This window comes from Hipposideros armiger, unplaced genomic scaffold, assembly GCF_001890085.2.
Source record: "Hipposideros armiger isolate ML-2016 unplaced genomic scaffold, ASM189008v1 scaffold_656, whole genome shotgun sequence".
In the NCBI taxonomy this organism is placed as follows: Eukaryota; Metazoa; Chordata; class Mammalia; order Chiroptera; family Hipposideridae; genus Hipposideros; species Hipposideros armiger.
In genome coordinates, this window is record NW_017732006.1 from 602,629 (window position 1) to 607,751 (window position 5,123).

The window sequence follows — 5,123 nt, forward strand, 5'->3', positions numbered from 1 at the left end:
GTTGTGTGTGTGTGTGTGTGTGTGTGTGTGTGTGTGTGTGTGTGAACTTGAATAGTTCTCATGTGTTTATTGGCCATTTGTATTTCTTTAGTGAATTTTCAGTTTATGTCTTTTGCCTATTTTTCTACAGGCTGTTTATGTTTTGTAAACTAAACTTTTTATCATTTTACTTGAGATATATGTTGCATATATTTCTTTCTAGTTTGTTGTTTCCTTTTTAATTTTAATGTTACAAATGTTTTAAATTCATGTTAAAACAAGACTATAAATGTTTTCCTTTATGGGTTCTATTATTGGCCTTATGCTGAAATAATCTTTTCTTCTACCCAAGATCTGATTGCATTTTTTTACTTTAACTTTTTAATTTATCTGTAATTTATTTTGGGGTATGAGATGAGGAGAAATCTCTCTTTTTATGTCATAATCCTTTTTTATTTCTCTCCATTTATATGTTATGTAGCCTGAAACTGAATTTTTAATAATAAAATAGCTTCATCTGACACTCAAGTACCTTCCTAGTATTGGTTTTCAAACTTTAACTGCATCAGAGTCAGTAGGAGGCCTTGTCAAAATATAGATTTCTCTGTCCTATGTCTAGAGTTTCTAATTAAATAAGCTTGGGCTGGAGTCTGAGCAGCTGCATTTCTAACACGTTCTCAGGTGATACTGCTGCTGCTGACTCAGGAATACACTTTGAGAACCACTATCCTAAGACTTGTCCCACCCATCCCCACACAAGCCAAAAAGTACTCTAACTCTTCCACAGATAGGCTCTAACTCTTTCTCATCTGTGTTTCAGCATCTTTCTTCACCTGCAATCCCTTTCCTTAGTTTCTTTCTGTAAGATCAAGCTCCTAATTTATCTCTTCTAGGATATCTTTCATTTTCCCTAGCTGAGATCTCTAATCACTCTTCAGAGATTTCACAGTATTTGGTACATTAAGTCCACTTCTGACCAGAGATGTATTTACTATGAAGATAATGAAGCTTAAGTTTCAACTACCTTCAATTGCATGAACCTCTTCCAAGATGAGGCAGTTAATTTTGTATTTATAATTTTATATTCTTTTTTTAAAATTGGTCCTCTCAATTTGTATAAACTTCTGTCCTTACAATATTTGGCTCCACCCCTGTATTGTCTCTCCACCATCTTTGAATTCTGGTTTTATTATATTCCAATCTGCTTCATCTCTCTGCTTAGCACAGTGTCTTGCTTAGCGCCTCATTCATTTTTTAAGTAAAATATTTATTGCATGTCTACTTTGTATCTGGCAGTGTACTAGGTACTGGGGACATAGTGTAAGCAAGAGCAACATGGTCCTTGCTCTGTTGGTCATTACAGTAGGCAATAAATAGTGCTAGCATGTGACAACTAAACTTTTATAAGGTAAGTAAAGAGTGTTATGGAAGCACGTGACAGGTGGCCTAGCTTGGTTTAAAGAGGATGGGGCAATAAAAATGGTATTAAACTTTTAAATGAATTGATAAACTCTTTCCTAACCACCTAGCCTGCTGACACTATTACAGACCTGACTGAATTATGGACTCCTGACTCAGACATGAGGCATCTACATTGACTCAGACATGAGGCATCTACATTGACTCAGACATGAGGCATCTACATGCCACAGTCTCGCATCAGGGACCTCTCATCCCCAACAGAGACACCTGGACTCCATAATTCTAAGCCTCCTATCACAGCAGAGGTCCTCCAAGCAGCCAGCCCAGTGCTTTCAAAACCAGCAAGCGCAGATCTAGCCAGTCAGTCAACCTAATGAGACATTTTGCTTTCTTAAAATAGGACAGAAACAGCCTTTTAGCTTTAAAAGACTGACTCCATTTCTCCTTCCCTGAATCTTACCTCTGAGAGCCTACCTACACTCTATATTGGATGAAATTCTCTGGGAAGCTGTTAAACTTTTTCACTCAGTACTCAATTTTCATTTGCTAGTTAGTCTTTTTTTCTTTAACTGAATGAACAAATGAATGAATGAATACAATCTGACTAGACTTCTTTATTGGAATATTAATAAGAATACCTTCTACAGTGTCTGTATGGCGTTTTTCATTTTCTAGAGTACTGACTTTATTTATAGCATCTGGAAATGGTCAAGTGTTGTATCCATTTGATAGATTTAAACTTGGACATGCATACCTGTGAAGATCTGAAGGCTGAACCATGTTAAAGGAGATTGACATTAATAGATGATAAAAATGAAGCATTACCCCGGTAAATAAGTATATTTGTTATCCCTAGGAATAAAACTCACTGATTGTTTAGGGCTGTGGTAGGCATAAATACTGCTCAACAATATCCAATTTCATGTGTTTTCTTCCTGCAGTGTAATCTACAAGAAATCTACAAGAGATTACGCTCCCTGTCCCGTTTGAAGTTAGGTAGAGCCCTATGACTTGCTTTAGCCATTGAAATGTCCGTCAGTAGAAGTATTATGTGTTACTTCTAGTGGAAGCATTTCATTTCCAGTGTTTGCTTCTCTAGTTCTCCCTTCCTCTGTCTGGAAAGCTATCAACACCCATCGTAGACATGACACAGCAAGAAACACACCTTTGTTGTGTTAAGTTGATAAGCTTTGGGATTGTTTTTTATTGAATAATCACTAATTCTTCAATAATCACTGACTGATATAAGGGCTAAGTTTATGACTATACATTTCCTTCATCTAGGGTCTGAGGCTAAAGAACAGAATCTGTTAAAATCTATATTCCATTAGTGAACATAAATTCAGTTATTTATTCATTTAACAAGCATTTTTTTTTTTNTCCCGGGCGCTCAGCCGGGCGGGCCCCTCTGCCTTCCGCGCGCCCCACGCCTTGCCCGCCAGGCCCCAGGCCCAGGCTCCGCCGCCGCACTCACCGCCTCGCTCTGCGCCTGCGCCGCGCACCTCAGGGTCCCGCTGGGGGGCGGGGAGGTGACGAGGTGAGAGTGGGGGCAGGAGACCTGGCAGCGAGGCCTAGTCGCACACCCGGCCTGGGAGGGACCACCGGCCTCTAGCCCGAGGGGTGGTCCGGCGGCCCGCGCCCCCTGCCGGCACCTCTGCGCCGCCGCAGGCCCCTTCGGCGTGGGGTAACGCTCCTTCCGCCACAAGCGGGCGATTCCAGGCCTAGAACCGCTCCAGGCGGGGCCGCGGAGGGAACCTACCCCGCCCGCTCCCAGGCCGTCCTCCCGCCCCCGAAGTGGGAGAAGCGCTGCGCGCCACTGGCTGCTTTCCCACCCCGCTTCTTCAGGGGACGTGCGAGAACGGTCTTGCAGGAGTGGGCCGGGCGTTTGGCATTTCAAACCTTAGCGAGGGCAGCAGCCTGCTGAGAACGAAAAGGGCAACGACCGCGTCACGGTTGTACTGACGTTTGCCAAAGAGCCACACAGGGCTGGGATGCGGTCCACGGGGCAGGAGGGCGAAGCTCTTGAAGATCGTGAGTCATTATCGTTGTAGGTTTCAGCTGCGTACCCTGACTCACGAAATCTTGGTGGAGTTAATGTGAAATTATATGGGATTGGATTAGGTGATTTAATTCCTTTTCCGACCTTGAGTTTCTATGAGCAGATGTAGAGAGGATTAACTTTATAAATAAGCATAAACAAAATTGTGGACACGGTTTCAAACATAAAAATTCAAGAGTGGTCTTATGTTTAATCTTTTCGACAACGAATTGAGGAGGTTGTTAGTCCCAATTTACAGATTAGAAAAGGGAGTTAGTGAGGGGCTAGAGACTAGGTTTTACTCATTTTTGTAGCCGCAGCACCGGGTTCGAGTGATGGTTAAATGGACGAATGATTCCCATGTGGATTATCTCGTGCCCAAGGTCACTCGGATAGCCAGGGCTGTGATCCGTGTCTTTTTATCCACGTCCACTGTCTTTTTCTGATTACCACATGCTAAGGTCTGTAATAATCACAGACCCTCCTCCGAGCTCCTCAACTATCTCCCAGGAGATGTATAGCCATATTTGAAAGGAAACACTGATTTGTGAGGCTCAACTTTTATGAACTCATAACTTTTGTGTGTGTGCTCAGCCCAAATAAACGAATGCTGGCATGGCCTGATAAAAAGTACGAAGAGATTTAGCAGCATTTCATCCTAGTATAGTTAGTTCTTGGCACAGAATAGGGAACCTACAAACGTTTGTTGAATTTATAAAGAACAGTGTGTATTGCTCTCTCCTCTTGGCTGGTTGGGCTGTTTCCCAATCTGATACAGTGGAAGCCACCAGGGGGTGTTATGGGACCATTTTAAGTTACTGTTTTGTTCACCCTTGCCTTGTGCCAAACAAAATCTTCACATTCTAGGCTGAAGGTTTATTCCAAAACATACACTTTGTAGTGAGAGCACCCCCCTCCCCGTGTATTACTTAAACAAACAAACCCACAATATTTGTGTTTACTCAACAAAGTGAATAAGAACAATGTTTACATGTCATTTAACATAATCACAAATCAGAAGCAAATGGAGGTTCTTTGATTGGCTGGAGTATGTTTTCTAGTTTCATTTTTGCATCTCCCTTTTCCTCTTCTTCTACTTTAGGGTGATGGCTGCGCGAAGAAAACCCTCAAATCTCAAGTAGTACCGAGTTCTAGAGCTCGCTAAATTGTGTTATAACTTTGAAGGGATATTGAATAATCATTCTTCCAATTTATTGTCACACTTTGTAGCATAGTTTAATTTTTTCCTGATTGGAAAAGGGATACATGTTTATCACATAATGGAGATAATAGAAATATATGAAGAATAAAAGAAAATTTTCTTATAATCCCACAACCCAGAACTAACCAATGATAATGTTTTGCTCAACATCGTTCCTTTATTTGTATATCTATATCCATATAGAATTGTGTTTTCAAAATTAGGATGGTTTTGTTTGTTATTTTGTAACAGGTTTTTTCCCCCCATTTCCATATAGTGTGAACATTCCTTATGCTATTACTGTTAACGACATCCTGGAATTCCAGTATAAGTGACCATACAGTTAAATAATGGATGATTAAGTTGTTTCCATCTAAAAAAATGTTCTGCCAATTTGGTAAGTAAAATACAGCTTTCTGTTCTAATTTGTATTTCTTGGGGGTGGTGTGTGTGTGTGTGTGTGTGTGTGTGTGTGTGTGTGTG

The 5,123-nt window shown here is 41.1% G+C and overlaps 1 protein-coding gene across 1 annotated transcript in view; it reads right to left on the bottom strand.

The window, feature by feature from the left end:
• The window catches only part of ZNF639 (zinc finger protein 639), a 15,014-nt gene extending 11,580 nt beyond the window's left edge, over positions 1 to 3,434 (bottom strand). Inside the window, exon 1 of the mRNA XM_019626082.1 lies at positions 2,876 to 3,434. The gene's annotated coding sequence lies outside the window, so the exon portion shown is untranslated. The remainder of the gene's footprint in view (positions 1 to 2,875) is intronic.
• Positions 3,435 to 5,123: the final 1,689 nt, after the last annotated feature.